Source organism: Bos grunniens, chromosome 12, assembly GCF_055505025.1.
Source record: "Bos grunniens cultivar Pamir isolate PY7600 chromosome 12, Bosgru_T2T1.0, whole genome shotgun sequence".
Taxonomy (NCBI): domain Eukaryota; kingdom Metazoa; phylum Chordata; class Mammalia; order Artiodactyla; family Bovidae; genus Bos; species Bos grunniens.
The window spans coordinates 35,870,028-35,890,462 of NC_141176.1; the positions used below are offsets into that span (position 1 = coordinate 35,870,028).

The window sequence follows — 20,435 nt, forward strand, 5'->3', positions numbered from 1 at the left end:
CAGAGTGACGACAGAGCCCAAGGAGCCACAGGCCACAAGTGGAAGGGGTGCCCACAACTGGTCAGGGGGACTCTGGCTGTCTGCTGCCTCCTTCTTCCCTGGCCTCCCTGCACCTGCTGCTCCAGTGAGCAAATCCGCCTACGTTTGGTTTCCAGATGGGTTTTGTTTCACCAGCAAAGTGTTTTCTTAAAAAAACACTTTGAGAAAGTGTTTTGACTCTGTGACCATCTAGGCGAGTCTCCCTCATGCTGGGGCCTCACCTGGTGGTTCCTTGCAGGTACCTGTTTGGTTGAGGGGGAGCAATCCATGTCTCTGTCCATGTCCCTCCAGCCTAACCTGAGGCTGAGCTGGGTCCATGCCTTCTCAATAGCCCGCTCCCCTGCCGCCCCCCATCAGACTTCCTGAGACTGCAGCTGCTTCAGGGTGAGAGCAACACAGACAGCGTGCGAGTGGATGCGTGTCACGTCCACCAAAAACTTTGCTCACAGGCACTGAGACACAGATTGCATGTGATTCTCATGAGTCATGAAATACTTTTTTCTGATTTTCCCTCATCATTTGCAAATGCCAACAGTGTTCTTATCTCATGGACCACGGAAGAACAGGTGGTGGGCTCGATGGGCCCTGGCCCCAGACCGGGTGAGTCTCCATCCTCCAGAACTCCCGCTGGAGCCCCACCTCCAGGACCTTGGGCTGTGGCCCCATTTGGAGAGAGGATCTTCATGGAGGAAGTCAAGTTGCAATGAGATCCTTAGGGTGGGCCGCAATCCACATGATTACGTGTCTGGCCTCAGAGCCACCCTGCTGGCTGACCGCCTCTCCCCGAGCCCCGCCATCTGATGTCCCCACTCCATGTGGACCTTCTCAGTGATCCCGCTGCTCTTGGTAGCTGAGCCACAGGCCTTACCAGTCCCGGGGCCCAGCCACCCCTGCCCTCCTCCACCAGTACTTCCAGGGCTGTGTGATGAGTGCTGCCTTCATGGTCCCCTTCCTCCATGAAAATTAAAATGCTGTCTATACCTGTGTATAATCCAGACTGGACTGGCTGTTATACACTCAATGTTAGTACATTCACACTTTTCTTTTGATTTTAAGAAAATGAAAACATTGTTGTGGCCGCTGGGTCTGGTGCTGAGGCTCACGGGAGACGTGAGAGGGACCTAGGCCATCACATGCCCCTAGCCCCTCCAGCTAAACACGCAGCTCAGTTACTACAGCTCTGCTCTGCAAAAGCACCTTGGGACAAGTCCCTGCCCTTACTCATCCTCAGTGGGGGCCCTGTCAGTGCCGCCAAGAGGAGGGCTGTGAGCAGTGAACTCTTCCCAGACACCCTGCCCCTCAGGCCTGGGGCTCTGTGCCCACTCTGTGCCCGACTGGCTACCATCGTCCCTCAGCGTGCAGGGGCCCCTTCCTGGGGAAGGCCAGCCCCAGGCGATTCGGTGGGAAGTGTGCCTCCTGGAGGCTATAAATTCCATGACGACAGGATTCCGTCTGGTCTGGTTTGCTCACCGTCATGACCTCAACACCCAGCACTGTGCCTGGAATTCAACACACATATGGTGGACGAATGAACAAAAAAATATTTATGATTCCTGAAATTCCACCGAAGGAGATTCAGTCTTGTGAACCTTAAGGGTTTTTCCGCTCCCGGCTTCCCTCTAAATAAAGCACAAGTTCTGCTGCTGCTGCTGTGTCACCAGGCTCCTCTGTCCCTGGGACTCTCCAGGCACGAATACTGGAGTGGGTTGCCATTTCCTTCTCCAACGCATGCATGCACAAGTACCCAGTGGTTATCAGTGACGTGGACCTGCAGCCCCGAAGGGGCCAGATGTGGCCTCCTAAGAGACCATAGGTGGGGCATGGAGAAACAGTCTCCTCCGGTGAGGACCAGGCCGGATGTCTTGGGCCCGCTGATGAAAAGGATCTGGGCTTTGCGATCCTGCACTGTTTTTCTTGTACTTAGTGATTAAAAAGTAGTCTGGAGAAGAGACTGATAAATGTGTGCAGTATGTGGTGGGGGCTGTGTCCAGCAGCCTGTGTTTGGAGAGCGTGTTCCACGGCGTTCTGTGTTCCCAGCCTGCAGCCGCTCACAGAATTCCCCCTCCCAGCCTCCGCCCCACCGGCCGTGCTTCTTGGCTTCTCCCTCTGTCTCCTGCCACTTCTTCCCTTCCTGGCCAGATTTCATCTAAAGTGTCTCCAGATTTCTGCAGCTTTGTTCAGTACTAGAGTCGTTACACATTCATCACAGGGATCGTCACGATGCTTCACCTCTCCACACTTTCAGTTGTGTGTTGAATAGATGGGTGTGCACCTGCCCCCTGATCTGGGGGAAACCTTTGTTTAAAAGCTTTTTTTTCTCTTTCTAGATCTAAATAAAACTTCCATTCACCATCATCTTCTTCCCTCCATCATCATTCCACCCTGGAAGAAACACATTAAAATGCAGACGTAGTCCTTCATAATAAGCCAAGTCCTGTTTGGTGTGAATGTAGCTTATTATTATCAGCAGTGCTGAGAAAAAGAATTCCTTGGTTGTCAGCAGCCATTTACAAGAGATAGTGTCTCTCTATTCGTTCTTATTTATTATTAATTCCTTAAAGTTCCAAGGTCCTCTTCTGAGGAAAGCCCATGAAATAGAACTAATTAAAACTACTTACATGACAAGAATAATATTTTCTGTTAACAGAAAATATTCCAGTGATTTTGGGGCCACTGACAAAGGAATGGCTTCTAATTTCAGAGAGATTCTATTTCAACTTGAGGGCAATCAGGTGAGGAGGGCCCCCTTACTGTGGTTATTTCGTTTTTGCCATCTCCACGGGGACGCCACATGCTTGTTTATTATGTAAAAAAATTAGTGGGTGACTTCTGTGTACCAGGCTGCGGGCCAGATAGTATGGTAGCTGCTGTACCTATCTAGACCCCGGGCCCTCAGAGAGCCAGACTCACCGGAGAAACAGGACGAGTCTTCGAATGACCACTCCTCAGCTGATGCTGCTGGGAGTTCACAGGAAAGGAAAGGGGTCATTCCCAGCGGAGATCCTCCAGGATGGCTTCTGGGAGACGCCACCACAGAGCCAGGCCCCAGCGGGGTGTGTGATGGTTTCTTTCCTGCTGCCGCGACGCCCCCACCAGCAGCTGAAGCATCACAGGTTTACTGACCTCCAGTTGTGGAGGCCAGAAATCCAAGTGCAACCTCAGCAGCTAAAACCCAGGCGTTGGCAGGATGGCCTTCGTCCTGGAGCCTCCAGGGAGAGTCTGCTTCCCATCCTTCTGCGTGGCTCTCTGGGGCTGTGGGACCCAGGACCCTGTTTTCCTGCTGGGTGCAGGCTGAGAGCTTCCAGAGGTGCAGGGGGCGTCTTCTGACCTAGCTTCCCGTCATTGAATGAGTGGAGGCTTCTTCAGGCCACAGCCTGTGCTGTTTACCTTCCGACAGCAGTGGCCTCCTCCTCCTCCAGCTGCTGCACTGTCCCTGCCCTCCCCTTTCCAGCGGCAGGTCCCAGAGCTTTCTTGGTTCTTGGCCACAACGCCTCCCACCTCCTCCACCCAGTGGGCTCCAGGCTCCGGTGGCTGCAGGGCTTCAGTCCAGCGGGTGTTTCCTTTTACTTGCTTCCTAGCAGCTTGCACGGTGGTTGATCCCGCCCTCCTTGAAGCACTCTTCCTTCTGTTTCTGAGAAGCCGTATTTTCTCTCGGGCCCCTGCAGCTGATCTGTTTCCTGTGCAGACTCACCGTGGACGGTGCATTTCCTCAGCGTCAGGCCCCTTCCTCCACGCCTCACCCATAGCATCTGCGGTCGACTTAGAGCACCTTGGCTACAGATTGGTGTTCACCGTGGTCTTCCTAAGGTCTCCGTCCATCCACTCTGCTCCAGCTCAGAAGATACCTCCAGAAACAAATCCACTGAGATCTCAAAGTGTTACCACTATTATTTCCCCATTTTGGCCACTTTTCCCTCGTCCATTGTTACCATCTTGGCTTAAGCCCATCACCTCCCTCTACAGCTAGTAACCTTCTGGCCCATCCCCCTCCTTCCTCCCAGCTCCCAGCCACTCCACAGCTGATCGGGACCCTGCCATTCCTCTACTTCCCCCCACCCCCCACCGCCATGACTCCCACTGTTCTGAGTATTAAGACTTAAATCCTTAAAGTGCCCTTAAAGGCCCCAGGTGCCCTCCTCTTCCTCCTCACCTCCCATCTCTCCCTGCATCTCTGCATTCCATTCTCTGGGAATTTGAGGTGCTGGGTCCTGTTCCTCCCCACACAGGGCTTTTGTATATGCAGCTCACTGGCTCTCCGACACTTTCCCATTTCTTCTTGTTAATTTCTTCTCCACTTTGGCATCTCAGCTAAAGTGCTTCCCACATTTCCTAGACCAACCAGGTCATACTCCTTCTACGATAAGAGCTCAAGGGGCTGTAGTGTCTTTCCTTTGGGGGGATTCCCAGGTGGCACTAGTGGTAAAGAATCCGCCTGCCAATGCAGGAGACTTAAGAGACATGGGTTTGATCCTTGGGTCCACGTTGGGAAGATCTCCTGGAATAGGAAGTGGCAACCTGCTCCAGTATTCTTGGTGGGCTGCAGCCCATGGGGTGGAAAAGAGTCGGACTGAGCACAGCACCACAGTGATGTTTGCTGTCATTGTCGTGTCCCCAGAGCTGAGAGTATCTGGGTTTCCAATGATATTGAACAAATTAAGTGCTGCTGGAGAGGGTGACACACCTGGCCTGTCCTAAGTTCTCACTAAGTATTTCTCCTTTTGACTTTCAAAGCTCATCAAGAGACCAAAGGGAAAATGTCCAGCAAGTGGTTGGAAGAGTGAAAATGAAAATTTGGATTTTGTGATGCGGATCATAACTTTTGTGACCCACGAATACAGCAAGAAGTCTCATGTATGCAAAATAAAAGAGAGACAGGGTGGGCAGACTTAAGATCTTGTTTTGCCTTGAAGTCATCTTTCATTGTAGATGTAGACCATGCTCCACCCTTTTGTCCTGTGAACCAAGGGCACCAAGATGCCTTCCACTGCCCTGCAGCCGTCTCACCTCCAACCTCACCTCCTGCGAGAGCTCCCAAATATATCTCCAGCCCGTTTCCCACCCCCTCCCTCGACCACCACTCACCAGGGTTGACTCAACAGCACCAGATTGCCTGAGCCGGTTCTCCACCTGCCTTAAATTCCTGTCTGCCGAGACCTTTGTTTCTGCTCTCTCCTTCTTCTGAGACCTGTACCTTGAACTCTAATTCCTCCTTTCACCTCTGACTTTCTGAAGTCTAGTAGCTCTGGAATATTTTTCAAGTTCCAACCCTCAAGCCCAGAAACTCTTCTTGCCCTGGGGTTACCAGCCGTCAGATACAATCTTCATGACTGCTTCCTGACTTTTATAGGTTTCCCTTTGCTCTTTCAAGTGGGGCAGCCTATCAGTCTTCCATAGGCTGTCTTCCACTTCTGCATGTGAAATCACCTTATCATAACCTCATCATGGTTTTCAGGATCAAAACCCACTTACCCAGCATCTGAAGAGAACACACAGTTTTCTTTTCAGATCTCTTTGATAAAGCAAAACACGATGGTCTTAGAAGCAAATGTTCAGTAACAACCATAATGACATTTAGTTGTTTTTGTGGTTGCTTAGTTGCTGTGTCCAACTCCTTGCAACCCCATGGACCGTAGCCCACCAGGTTCCTCTGTCCATGGGATTTCCCAGGCAAGAATACTGGAGTGGGTTGCCATTTCCTTCTCCAGAGAATCTTCCCAACCCAGGACTTGAGTCCACGTCTCCTGCATCTCCTGCATTGGCAGTTGGATTCTTTACCACTGGGCCAAGGGAGGCCCCAATGACATTTAGTAGTTAACTGTAAACTAAAAGTTAAAAATAGACTGTGAAAATGTCCCTTTTGCAATTACACAATTAAAAATTTCTTGTCAATTTAGATTGGCTCAGCTGTTTTCCTTTGAAAATGTTAGGTTTGGACTTTCCTGGTTGTCCAGTGGTTGAGAATCCAACTGCCAATGCAGGGGGAACAGGTTGGATCCCTGGTCCAGGAAGATCCCACATGCTGTGGGACAACTAAGCCTGTGCACCACAACCATGGAGCCCATGCTCTAGGTCTGCAAGAGAGTAACTCCTGCTCCGCTGCAACTAGAGAAAATCCCAGTGTGCCAATGAAGACCCAGAGCAACCAATAATAAATAAATAAAATGTAAAGAAAAAGGTCAACATCATCTGTCAGAAAAAATTTAGTGTTAATTTTGTTACAGAAATTGATTTCATTGAGACAAGAGTTGGAGCCTTATGTTCTTTGTTCTTCCTCCCTAAAGCAAGTTTTACCAATATTTACTGCAAATGATTAGATTAAGATCTGAAAGGAAAGTTTTAAAACATCTAGGAGCTTCCAGACTTTCATGGTGGGATTTTTCTTTCAATTACAGACACAAAAACATTCTGCCTATGTCTGCAAAGGAAACAGAAGTTGCAGCCAACTATAAATGCAATGAGAAGTAAGTGGATCGCCAGTGTTGCTGTCACAGCTCACTCAGCATGAAAGGTAAATGAATGGAGGATGTGGTAAGAAAACAAAACTTGTTTTAGCAATTGTCTCTTAATAATGTAAAGTGTCAACATAAGAATTTTTTAAATGCAGAATGTGATTTTTATCTTGACAGTGTTTCTTTGAGGTCTTCTGGGAACACATCTTAAATTATTGAGCAATTCTGACTTATGCAACCACATACTTCATTACTCATCTGAGAAGCAGAGCGGCTCTCCGGAGGATGAAGCAGGGTTCTGTGTTGGATGCTGCTGGAGAGGCAGGTCTGCAGAGACTGGCAAGGTGGCCAGCCCTGCTGTGTCTCTGGGCCTTCCCCTAAGAACGAACACCCTGGAGGTTTTTACCAAAATTTCCAGGAAGCTCTGTTTTCCAAAATGGCTCAAAACAACTAGAAATAAATTAAAATAGGAGAAAAGTTACTCACTCATGACTTTAATATTGTAAAATACATGTAAGAATTGAACTTTAGGGACTTCCCTGGTAGTCCAGTGGTTAGGACTTGGCACTTCCACTGTAGGAGGAATGGCTTTGATCCCTGGTCAGGGAACTAAGATCCCAAAAGCTGTGCCTCATAACCAAAAAATAAAAAAAATGTCAGAAAATTACCGGAGGAAAACAACAAAAAAGTCCCTCAAAAGAACAAACAAGTGGGGGAGGGAAATGGAGAGTTAGTATTTAAAAAGGACAGAATGTCAATCTTGGATGATGAAAAATTTGTAAGTTTTATATTATGTATATTTTATAATAAAAAAAGTAAAAAAAAACAGTTTATCATTAAAATAGATACCCCAACTAATAAACCTGGTATTGCTAACTCTTTCTACAAGTACCTACAGGTTTGCAGAATAGAGACCTCCAAAGAATAGTGGACCAAGAGATCGCCCTGGCTGACAGGGAGTGCTTGATACTGAGAAAAAGGTGATATTAGAAATTTTTATGTTTCAGACGTTAAAACAGCCTTTAAAATTTCATTCAGTACATTCAAACCGGCAGTTAAGTTCCCCATTTGTAGTTTTAGGGAGAGAAAATGGTCCCTTTTCTTACAGAATTTTATAATCTAATTAAGGAGACAGACTACATGGGTATGAAACAAATTAAATCAGTGTAGCCCATCTTCTTTCTGCTTGTCTAGGCCTTTCGAAATCTGACCCTCTGCTTTTTCACTACTCGCCACAGAGAACATTCTTAGGCAGATTTGTTGTGTGTCCGCCACAGATAACAAACAAAGAGGACTTTTCTTTCCAAAAATTGTGTTGAGACCAGAGCCTGCTTTCCAGCCACTAAGGTATAAGAGGCTAAGTCATAATCAGGTTGCTTGCATTCACAGGTGAGAAAGGGTGGGGGAGGGGGGCACATTGCACAGCGGCCTCGGGGGGACCCCTTAAACACCCTGGGCCCAGGGGCCCCCCTGCTCCCTCCACAGGGACCAATCCTGCCCCCTTGGACAAAGTGACAAGGTCATGACTGTTTGAGATTATCTGAATACACCTTATAATTCAGTGTTTCCAAGCTCTGGATCTTGGTCAGATCCACCAAGGCTGGACTCCCAGCTCTTCATCTCTGGTGAGTTAGTTGGGATTTCTGTGCTTTAGGGTCTTCTATAAAATGGGGTTAATAACAGTTGTTGTTCAGTTGCTCAGTTGTGTCTGACTGTGACCCCGTGGACTGCTGTACGCTGGGCTTCCCTGTCCTTCACCATTTCCTGGAGCTTGCTCAAACTCATGTCCGTTGAGTTGGTGATGCCATCCAACCATCTCATCCTCTGTCATCCCTTTCTCCTCCTGCCTTCAATCTTTCCCAGCATCAGGGTCTTTTCCAATGAGTCAGTTCTTCACATCAGGTGGCCAAAGTATTGGAGTTTCAGCTTCAGCATCAGTCCTTCTAATGAATATTCAGGACTGACTTCCTTTAGGATGGACAGGTTGGATCTCCTTGCAGTCCAAGGGACTCTCAAGAGTCTTCTCCAACACCATAGTTCAAAAGCATCAATTCTTAGGCACTCAGCTTTCTTCACAGTCCAATTCTCACATCCATACATGACTACTAGAAAAGCCATAGCTTTGACTAGATGGACCTTTGTTGGCAAAGTAAAGTCTCTGCTTTTTAATACGCTGTCTAGGTTGGTCATAGGTTTTCTTCCAAGGAGCAAGTGTCTTTTAATTTCATGCCTGCAATCACCATCTGCAGTGATTTTGGAACCCAAGAAAATAAAGTCTGTCACTGTTTCCATTGTTTCCCCATCTATTTGCCATGAAGTGATGGGACTGGATGTCATGATCTTAGTTTTTTGAATGTTGAGTTTTAAGCCAGAGGATTAACCCCTGGTGTACACATACAGTATATACGTATGTTAATCAAATTTCTATCCAGCGAGGTTGCCACTGCCACAGACCTTGTGCTCAGAAGAACTTGTGCTTCCTTTCTCTTCTCTCCCCTTCTCAACTGGATGCATTACGTGGATGATTATTTAAACAGGTTTTTTTTAAACTTGTCCTATGTAGAGTTATCAGGAATTATAAGACAAAAGTCACCCAGAACCGTTATGTCCAGAGACTATCATTTTCAATATTTGGCAGCATAATTTTCTGGACTTAAAATCACACACACATATGTACGTGTATATACATGCATACACACACACATATATACTGTTATATATTTTATATGATATATAATGTATATTTTGTGTATATAGCTTAAATGTAAATACATATATCATTTAACCAAATTAGATCCTGTATGCTGTTCTGTCACTTAAGTTTCTTGAATGCATCTAGGAGAGTGTAAGTTCTGCCAGTGGGTAAATGAAGTAGTTGTGCTCTCTATGGTACCAACAGTGTTTGATTTAATCCATGGTTCATGGCTGCTGCTGCTACTAAGTTGCTTCAGTCATGTCCAACTCTGTGCGACCCCATAGATGGCAGCCTACCAGGCTCCTCCGACCATAGGATTTTCCAGGCAAGAACACTGGAGTGGGTTGCCAGTGCTTTCTCAGATAGTTCATGGTAGGTCCTCAAAAAAAAAAAAACAAAAAAACCCAAGAGAATGATTGACTCTGTGTCAATAAACACAACTATTCTCCTATACTCTATATCAGTTTCCTCAAGTGAGACTCTATCTGGAAATTTGTTTCCAATTTGTTTCCTGTATATGTGAAAAATTTTAAAGGATGTTTTTTAAAAAGGCACAAAGAATAATAACACAGCATACATTATTGAGCCTAATCACTGAGAAGCAACAAATTTTAAAATTCGGACAGTTTGTTCCAAATAAAGAAGCAAAGACTGGAGAGAAAGATGACGCCCCCAGTTTCCTCCTGAGTCCAGTTTCCAGCCTCCCTTCTGTCCGGCCACAGCTGTCATGATTTCCGCGTGAACGTACCTTGTTGGTACGAGTATACACTACTTGATCAGTATAGGTTTTGTGACATTTTGTTTATTTATAAACACTCTGTTGTATTGTATATATAGTTCTGCATCTCGCTTTTCTCCCCTCTGCAATGATTTTTGAAGTCTATCTACACTCACGTTTCACAGCTATTTTACGTATTTTATTTCCCCACTGTTCCCCACGGCTGGACTTTTAGGTTCTTCCTGATTTTTCACTATTGCAAACAATTCCAAAATTTGATTAGGTGTTTCACTCATAAATTGTAAAGTCCATTTTATTTACAGCCTATTTGTTTTAGTTAGTCCTGTCTCTGTCGTCGAGGTCAGAGCAAGGGAAGGAACTTTTCCCCGCACACGAAGCGAGGAGGGGGCCGGCCCGGGCAGAGCGCAGGTGAGGGCGGAGGCCCGCGTCCAGGTGAGGGGCTGGGCGGGGCGCAGGTGCCGGGATCTGGGCTCCCCCCGGGAGCTGAGCGGGAGGGCGGGGCGGGGCCGGCGGGGCCTAGCGGATAGTCCGGAGCCTGACGCGCGGGAGGCGGGGCCGGTGTGGGCGGGACCGGATTGGCTGGGGGCGGGACCGGACTGGCTGTGAGGCGGGTCCGCCGCCGCGGGGGGCGGGACTGGGTCGGCTGTGGGGGCGGGGCCGGAGAGGGGCGGGGCCGAGGCGGGGCCGCCGCCGCCTCGGGGAGCGGGGCGGGGTGGCGCTGACGCGACGGTCACGTGAAGGCCCAGGAATGCCAACAATGTAGCGAATGTCCCGCTCGGGCTGCGCGCTGGGCCGCGGCGCTCGCGCCGGAAGATGGGGCCGCCCGCCCGCCAGCCCGCCGGCGCCCCGTGTCCCCGCCCGCTGGCCGCCCCCGGGCCCGGCGTCCCCCGCGAGGCCCTGGAGTCGCGGGCCAGGCGGCCGCGGACGGCGTAGACGGCGCGAGGTGAGCGGGGCGGTGGGGTCCGGACCCGGGACGGGGCGGCGGGCGGGGCCGCGCGCTCGGCCCGGGGGGTTGTCCGCGCCGTCGGGCGAGGCCCCCGCCCCTCGGCCCTGCAGGCGGTGGTCCCCCGCCGAGACTTCGCTCCGCTCCGGCCGGGCCGCGACCCCGGGCCGCCCCCTCCCCCAACAATTCCCCCACTCCGACCCGGTCCGGAGCCGGGCCTCCCGGGCCCCCCGCGCCCGGCTCTGGGCCGGGTTCCGACCCGGCTCGCGGTCTTGGGGCGCCGGCGGTGGCAGGCGGGGCCTGGGTGGCACACCTGCCCGGCCCGCGGGCGTCGGCCGGGCCCGACCGGTGCTCTGGGCGTGCGGTCCGCGGGCGGCGGGGCCGGGGTCTCGCCGGGCTGGAATCCCGGCTGGAGCCCCCGCCCGGGGCCTCGCGGGGTCCAGCGCCTGGCAGGTAGAGTCAGTGGCCAGTCAGCTCTCTTCCCAAAGTGGTCAGCAAATACGTACGTTTTCAGAGGAAAGTTTGGCCACATTTTACTAAGAAACTTGAATGGAAAGTCACAAAATGTGTGTTGTTCACACAGGTGTTCAGTTTAAATTTTAACCCAGGAGTTGACAGCCTTCCCTTAGTAATGGAGAAAGTAACTCCTGGCGCATTATTAGGAAAATTGTGCTAAGGAGACTTTGGTTCATATTTTCAGTTGAATTTAAGCTCGGTTCGCTGCGATGGATCACCTTTTTTGAGCGCTCAATCTAGAGACTAAGCTACTTTGTATCTTTTCAGTTTTTTGTTTGTTTTCTTTAGCAAATGTATTAACAAGGCAGTAAGAGGAAAATCTTCAAAATAAGAATGCACAGACTATTTAAGAAAGTCTGTTTTAAATTATAATTAATAAGACACTGTGTTATTCAACCTCATTAAATTTGGGCACTGTTTAGTGAATATACCAGCATTCCTTTGAAATTAAAATTGCTGAACATTTAATAAATCTCAAAAAGTCAAGCAGTTTATTGAATAACATATCTGAGCAGAACTGTCATGAAAAATTATTAAGATGAATTACTAGAATCTCGGAATTTTTAAACTGGAGAGAGTTCTTGCAGCTCTTCATCTGACTTGAAGTAGTTTTGACTTAGCTGTACATATTTCTTTCTTTCCTTAGCAAATCCCCGGGTTGGTGGGAGGGACTTTCCTTTGGGTGGGGGGGGGGGTGTTTTTACAATAAGATGCCTTGTTATTTTGAATATCTTGTTGTAAATAGCCAGCCCTGGTCTCCTAAACCTCACTGCATGTGTGGGCTGGGGGTGGGGAGAGGTGTTGAAGCTGATAAATACTCGGTAAACTCACAGGAAAGATTTGGGGAACTTTGGGGGGAGGTGTTCTGATTTGTATTGGAAAAAACAGATTAGTTGTTGAAAAGCTGCTTTTGTATTTTATTTCATGGTCATAATAACGTGAAATTTCTAAATAACGTTCTTCACTGATTTTTAAAAGAATGATGGGTTTGAAGAAAGATCAATTCACTGCATTTACTTTGCTTTGACTGTAAATCTGCTCTAAAAAAACTCTCTGAATCTCATCATTTTTAAAGACCAGTCCATCCTCGGCAGTCCAGGGTCCCCAGCCCCATTGTGTGCGGGTGGCTGCCGCTCTTTGTGGAGATGGGGTTGGGTTTTATCACAGCAGCACCTGTGGAAGCTGCTGGGGCCTGAAGGTAGGTAGCCTGCTTTGCTGCTCAATTCCCTGTTGGTTGCTTTAAAGCCAACAAAGGTTGATACCCTTGGACAGAGAGAGAACAGTTACAATGCTAAAATTAGGGTGGGAATTTGACTCTGACATTGTTCAATGTTTGCCATTCACTCTAGGAAAACTTTGTATCTCTTGCCATCTGTCAACCTAGTAGTGACAGGTGTTTTTTTTTACTTAATTAATTTTTGTCTGTGTGCCAATATTTGATGTTCATAGGAATTTTTCTGCAGGATAAGTGAAAACTTATATTTTGTAGCATTGGTTTGCATTTATTATTAACCGTTCTGATTTTGTGGTGCCAGGCAGATCCTGTAGGCTCTAAATGCAGTTAGGATGGTGAGAACCTTTCTGAGGATGTAAGTTGGCTTTTCAATGGAGTGGGTCTCCGTTTAGGGTCGTGACTCCAGGCGGTGATCTTGAGCTGGAGTGCTGAGGACTGCCTTTTTCCTTACTCATTAACTCAGTCCTGTCCTGCTTCACAGGAGTGCCGCTCCTGTGTTTTCATTAAATTGACCCAGAGGGTACCCCCCACACACACACACACCCACAGTTATCTCCCTGTCTTTCTCTTCTGTGTTTTAGCCTTTTCACAGGAAGTCCCAGGCTCCAGGAATAGCTTCACACTTCCTCCGTCCAATGTCAGCCCTTTCCCCTTTCCAGCTTTGGTGACACGACCCTTTCTCTGAGAGGTCTTTGAATAGGCCTGATCACTGGGATTCCGGGGACAGTGACCATCACCTCTGTCCACAGCAGTGGCTCAGGTGGTCAGAGCCCTGGCCAGGAAGTGTCTGACTCTGGGAAAGGAGGGTGTTGGAAGGAGGCGAGGCTTCTCAGAGTGGAAGCCCTGTTGGGGTGTGGAAAGAACACAGGAGACTCACTTGCTGGGTTGCTTGCTGTGAGGAGTGCTGCACAGAACAGACTGCACGTTTATCCCCGGCCTGCTCATTCTGCATGGTGGTCTTGGGTACAGACTTCTATAGCTCGATGGTTTTTATGCTGTTATTCATAATGTGTGTGTCTGTGTGGGTATACACACACGCGGATATCTGTGTATATATATCATACCGATGTCGTGTATAAAGCCAATAAGGCATGTGGTGGTTTCTTTTTCCTGGGTAGAAACTTATTTGGAGGTGAGGCTCTATCCTGCCTGGGTAACCTGACATACCGTCTAGCACAGCATTTGGCACATGTGGAAGACCTCTGTGCCCTCTGAAACCTTGTGATTGTGCCCTTGATTGGAAGGATGTTTTCAGGGACCCTCCAGGTGAGGGGTGGCCCTGGCATGGGGTTTCCTGGCTGGGGCAGCCCTGGAGTCGGCCATCAGCGTGGTGGTTTATGATTCTGGTGTTCAGGACCTGGCTGGAGGCCTGGCCCGGCTGCCTGATCTCATTTCAGCTTTGCTAGTTAATTATAGTAAAGATACGATTTAAATAATAACTCGAATTTTAGGTCCAAGAAACACTGTTTAAAAAAAATGCCGTATGTCATTAGTGTGGGTCCCACAGGACGTGGGTTTCATTGGTTCCCTGGTCGGTGCTGAATGTGTGCTTGGCAGCCAGTGAAGTTGTGAAGCACTTGAAGGAATTAGAATAAAAATTCTTGAACATCTGATAACGTTTTCCAGGATTGGTTGAAGGATAGAATTGAGTTTGATAGGGCCACATTAAGGTTTGCTTAGAATACTGCTGTCATATTGTTTTTAGTGGAGCCGCCTGTACTCAGGATAGGCCTTAGCCATCGTCTCAGCCCCAGATTTGAAAATGAGTTTTGTTTTGTGAGTTGTATTGCAATTTTTAAATTCCAGTGTCTTATAGTTTCTTCTGAGATAAATTTAAGTCAGTTGATGATACCCAAGAAATTCCCAACATTAGACTGCTTTGTTTGCTACCCACCCCACCTTTTTTTTGGTGCACCGTGGCTTGTGGGATCTTAGTTCTCTGGCCTCAGTAGTGAAAACAAAGAATTCTAACCACTGCACCACCAGGAATGTATGCTAAGTTGTTTCAGCTATGTGCAACTCTTTGCGACCCCATGAACTGTACCCACCAGGCTCCTCTGTCCATGGGATTCTCCAGGCAGGAATACTGGAGTGGGTTGCCATGCCCTCTTCCAGGGGATCTTCCTGACCCAGGGATTGAACCCGCGTCCCTTATGTCTCCTGCATTGGCAGACCGGTTCTTTACCACTAGCGCCCCTGGGAAGCCTGTATAATTTTATTAATTTATTTTTGGCTGTGATGGGTTTTTGGCACTGTGCAGATTTTCTCTCTAGTTGTGGGGAGCAGGGGCTACTGTCGTTGAGGTGTGCGGGTGGCTTCTCTTGTCGCGGAGCACAAGCTCTAGGCACAGGGTCTCAGTAGTTACAGCACATGGACTCAGTAGTTGCGGTTCCCGGGCTCTAGAGCACAGGCTCAATAGTTCTGGCACACCAGTTTAGTTGCTTCATGGCATGTGGGATCTTCCCAGACCAGGGATCGAACCCATGTCTTGTGCATTGGCAGGCAGATTCTTTACCACTGAGCCACCAGGGAGGCCCACCCTCATTTTTTTAAGACCCTTGAGACCCTAGGTCATAGCGCCCTTAGGGCCTTTTGAAATTCTGGATGAGAGCGCTTATTAAAATGATACTGTAGTGTGTCAGAGGGGCTCATTTCCAGCTGCAATCGTAATTTGACTGATGAGTATTCTCATGAAAAATGCTTTCAGAAGTTCATAATTTTGCCATGAAATCAACTGTCATCAAACTAAAGTCTAAAATACAAGGTCTCAAGCTGAGAAAATACTTGGATTCTTTGTGGGACTGAAGGAAAGTTTCATCCTTCCCTAGTGATTCAGGCAGGACAGGCCTGCTGGTAGGTGTCTGGCACCATCACCGAGGAAGCCAGGCGTGCCTGGGGGAGCACGGTGGGAAGAGGATGAGAGCGTGGAGCGGGGTCCTCCCGCCCCCTCTGCACAAGGAGCTTTGCCAGGTGCAGGTTGAGGGGCTGTCACTGAATAACTCTGTCACCTTCTCTGTATGTTTGAAAATCTTCATAATGAAATGTTGAGGGGGAGGAAAAGAAAGGACAGACACCGCTACGTCTGACCTGGATTCCGTTCAGGGGCACCCCCCTCCCCCTGGTGTTTCTTAGCTCATGTGTAAATGCAAATATGTCCGGTCTCTCCTGCACTGCTTGGCTTTATAATCGGAATGTTTGTGGGACCCACAGGCACTCAAAAGTATCTGGGGGTGTGTGGCCTTGGGGAGCTGCTCCCTGTTGTGTTTCCGTGTGGGGTAGGGGGTTCCAGGCGTTCAGACCTCCATCTGTGAGCGAGGTGCACTGTGTCAGCACCAGGGCTGAGGTCCGGCTTTTCCCAGCACAGCTGTGTTTGGAGGGGGAGCATGGTCAGACCCTGGCCCGCTGGGTATGAACATTAGATGAGTTGGCGTAATGCTTATCATTTTAACCATTCCTGAGTGTACAGTTCAGTGGCAGTAAATACATGCACACTGTCACTGCCACAGTCCAGACTTTTTTAGTGTCCCAAACAGAAGCTCTGTACCCATTAGGTAATAACCTTCTCAGCCCAGCCCTGGTGACTGCAGTCCACTTGTCTCTGGATTTGCCTCATTAGAGTCACATAGTGTTTTTCTTCTGTGTCTGGCTTCCTTCACGCAGCATAATATCCTCAAGGTTCATCCACATTGTAGCCTGTTGGCTTCCCTGGTGGCTCAGCGGTAAAGAACCCACCTGCAATCCAGGAGACACGGGTTCGATCCCTGGGTTGGGAAGATCCTATGGAGAAGGAAGTGATGACCCACTTCAGTATGCTTGCCTGAAAAATCCCACGGACAGAGGAGCCTGGTGGGTTATAGTCCATGGGGTTGCAAAGACTCCAACATGACTTAGTGACTGAATACCAGCTTGTGTCAGAGCTTTAGTACTTTTTCTGGCTGAGCAGTATAGTGCAGTTGTGCAGCTTCTTACAGTGGTTTTGTGTGAAGATCAGAAATATTGCATCTGAAGCCTTGGAGAAGGGGCACAGCCCCTGCTGAGTGCTCTCCCGACACCCCCTGGGGGGCAGGTTTCAGCTCCAGCCCAGGAGAGGGCACAGACCCAGGCAGTGGGCAGCGGCTTCCACCCTCAGTTCTCACAGTTCAGGTGCTGGGGCCTGGGTGGGTGGGGAGGCTGGGGGTGAACAGCAGGGTCTCCGAGGTTGGGTGGGTGAGGGGCCTTCTGCTCTGGAGAGGTTTACAGCTGGGAGCCCTGAGCTTCACGTGGTGAGCAGGTGGGAGGGGGTTGTCCCTGGACACAGTGCAGGCTTGCCACGCTCCAGCTGGAGGAAGAACCGGGTCCTCAGAGCTGTGCAGCCTGCATCAGGCTGCAGGCACGTGTTCACACAGAGTCTAATGGTATCAGCTTTCCCCCGTCTGAGCTTTTCTCTCTTTAAAAAGAAAGATACTTTAACTTTTTAAACATTGTCATCAAAAACTCATTTTTTGACATTGAAGCACAGCTGATTTACAGTGTTGTGTTAATTTCGACTCTTCAGTAAAGTGACTCAATTATGCACATAAGAAAGCTGAGCGCCGGAGAATTGATGCTTTTGAACTGTGGTGTTGGAGAAGACTCCTGAGAGTCCATGGACTGCAAGGAGATCCAACCAGTCCATTCTAAAGGAGATCAGTCCTGGGTGTTCTTTGGAAGGAATGATGCTAAAGCTGAAACTCCAGTACTTTGGCCACCTCATGCGAAGAGTTGACTGATTGGAGAAGACTCTGATGCTGGGAGGGATTGGGGGCAGGAGGAGAAGGGGATGACAGAGGATGAGATGGCTGGATGGCATCATGGACTCGATGGACATGAGTTTGAGTGAACTCCGGGAGTTGGTGATGGACAGGGAGGCCTGGCGTGCTGCAATTCATGGGGTCGCAAAGAGTTAATTGAGTGACTGAACTGAACTGATACACTATTTTTCATATTCATTTCCATTGTGGCTTATTGTAGAATATTGAATATAGTTCCCTGTGCTATACATTAGGATCTTGTTTATCCACTCTATATATAATAGTCTGTATCTGCTAACCTCAAACTCCTAATCCGACAGTCCCCCTCCCAGCTTTCCCCGTGGCAACCATAAGTCTGTTCTGTATGCCTGTGAGTCTGTTTCTGCCTCATAGATAGGCTCTTTTGCGTCATATTTTAGATTTCACATATAAGTGATGTCATATGGTATTAGTCTTTCTGTTTGACTTACTCCACTTAGTATGATAATCTCTTTAAGTCCATCCATGTTGCTGCAAATGGCACTTCATTCTTTTTAATGGCTGAGTAGTATTTCATTGAGTATATGTACCACATCTTTATCCATTCATCAGTCGATGGACATTTAGGTTACTGCCATATTCTGGCTATTGTATTAATAAATAGTGCTGCTATGAACGTAGGGGTGCATGTATCATTTTGAAGTAGAGTTTTCTCCAGATATGTGCCCAGGAGTGGGATAGCTGGATCATGTGGTAACTGTATTTTTAGTTTTCCTGGGAACCTCTGTACAATTCTGCACAGGGGCTGTATCAATTTACATTCCCATCAACAGAGTAAGAACGTTCCCTTTTCTCTACATCCTCTGTCAGTTCAGTCGCTCAGTCGTGTCCGAGTCTTTGCGACTCCAGGAATTGCAGCATGCCAGGCCTCCCTGTCCATCACCAACTCCCGGAACTGACTCAAACTCACATCCATCGAGTCGGTGATGCCATCCAGCCATCTCATCCTCTGTCGTCCCCTTCTCCTCCTGCCCCCAATCCCTCTCAGCATCAGAGTCTTTTCCAATGAGTCAATTCTTCGCATGAGGTGGCCAAAGTATTGGAGTTTCAGCTTTAGCATCATTCCTTCCAAAGAAATCCCAGGGCTGATCTTCAGAATGGACTGGTTGGATCTCCTTGCAGTCCAAGGGACTCTCAAGAGTCTTCTCCAACACCGCAGTTCAAAAGCATCAATTCTTCGGTACTCAGCTTTCTTCACAGTCCAACTCTCACATCCATACATGACCACTGGAAAAACCATAGCCTTGACTAGACGGACCTTTGTTGGCAAAGTAATGTCTCTGCTTTTGAATATGTTATCTAGGTTGGTCATAACTTTCCTTCCAAGGAGTAAGTGTTTTTTAATTTCACGGCTGCAATCACCATCTGCAGTGATTTTGGAGCCCCCAAACATAAAGTCAGCCACTGTTTCCACTGTTTCCCCATCTATTTCCCATGAAGTGGTGGGACCAGATGCCATGATCTTCGTTTTCTGAATGTTGAGCTTTAAGCCAACTTTTTCACTCTCCTCTTTTACTTTGATCAAGAGGCTTTTGAGTTCCTCTTCACTTTCTGCCATAAGGGTGGTGTTATCTGCATATCTGAGGTTATTGATATTTCTCCCGGCAGTCTTGAGTCCAGCTTGTGCTTCTTCCAGCTCAGCGTTTCTCGTAATGTACTCTGCATAGAAGTTAAATAAGCAGAGTGACAGTATACAGCCTTGACGAACTCCTTTTCGTATTTGGAACCAGTCTGTTGTTCCATGTCCAGTTCTAACTGTTGCTTTCTGACCTGCATACAAATTTCTTAAGAGGCAGGTCAGGTGGTCTGGTATTCCTATCTCTTTCAGAATTTCCCGCAGTTTATTGTGATCCACACAAAGGCTTTGGCATAGTCAATAAAGCAGAAATAGATGTTTTTCTGGAACTCTCTTGTTTTTTCGATGATCCAACAAATGTTGGCAATTTGATCTCTGGTTCCTCTGCCTTTTCTAAAACCAGCTTGAACATCTGGAAGTTCACGGTTCACATATTGCTGAAGCCTGGCTTGGAGAATTTTGAGCATTACTTTACTAGCGTGTGAGATGAGTGCAATTGTGCGATAGTTTGAGCATTCTTTGGCATTGCCTTTCTTTGGGATTGGAATGAAAACTGACCTTTTCCAGTTCTGTGTCCACTGCTGAGTTTTCCAAATGTGCTGGCATATTGAGTGCAGCACTTTCACAGCATCATCTTTCAGGATTTGGAATAACTCAACTGGAATTCCATCACCTCCACTAGCCTTGTTTGTAGTGATGCTTTCTAAGGCCCACTTGATTTCACATTCCAGGATGTCTGGCTCTAGGTGACTGATCGCACCATCGTGATTATCTGGGTCGTGAAGATCTTTTTTTGTATAGTTCTTCTGTGTATTCTTGCCACCTCTTCTTAATATCTTCTGCTTCTGTTAGGTCCATACCATTTCTGTCCTTTATCGAGCCCATCTTTGCATGAAATGTTCCCTTGGTATCTCTGATTTTCTTGAAGAGATCCCTAGTCTTTGCCATTCTGTTGTTTTCCTCTATTTCTTTGCACTGATCACTGAGTAAGGCTTTCCTATCTCTTCTTACTATTCTTTGGAACTCTGCATTCAGATGCTTATATCTTTCCTTTTCTCCTTTTTGTTATTTGTAGACATTTTGATGTTGGCCATTCTGACCAGTGTGAGGTGATACCTCATTGTGGTTTTGATTTGCATTTCTCTAATAATTAGTGATGTTGAGCATCTTGCCATGTGCCTGTTGACCATCTGTATGTCTTCTTTAGAGAAATGTCTGTTTAGGTCTTCTGCCCATTTTTTGATTAGGAGGTTCGTTTTTTTGTTGTTGTTGAGTTTGTTCATTCCTAAAAAATACTGCTAACATTATGTGGGAAACACCAGCAATGCTGCTAAGGGGCTTCCTTCATAGCTCAGTTAATCTGCCTGCAATGCAGGAGACCCAGGTTCTATTCCTGGGTCAGGAAGATCCCCTGGTGAAGGAAATGGCAACCCACT

The 20,435-nt window shown here is 47.9% G+C and overlaps 1 protein-coding gene and 1 long non-coding RNA gene across 2 annotated transcripts in view; one reads left to right on the top strand and one right to left on the bottom strand.

Moving 5' to 3' along the window:
* Positions 1-1,568: 1,568 nt before the first annotated feature.
* Positions 1,569-3,460, bottom strand: LOC147361683 (uncharacterized). Its single transcript, XR_015138193.1, has 2 exons — positions 2,950-3,460; positions 1,569-2,421 (listed from the first exon to the last, which is right to left on the bottom strand). It is a non-coding gene; the product is annotated as an uncharacterized LOC147361683 (long non-coding RNA).
* Positions 3,461-10,583: 7,123 nt separating this feature from the next.
* LATS2 (large tumor suppressor kinase 2) overlaps positions 10,584-20,435 on the top strand; it is a 34,376-nt gene continuing 24,524 nt past the window's right edge. The window contains exon 1 of the mRNA XM_086329771.1: positions 10,584-10,865. The gene's annotated coding sequence lies outside the window, so the exon portion shown is untranslated. The remainder of the gene's footprint in view (positions 10,866-20,435) is intronic.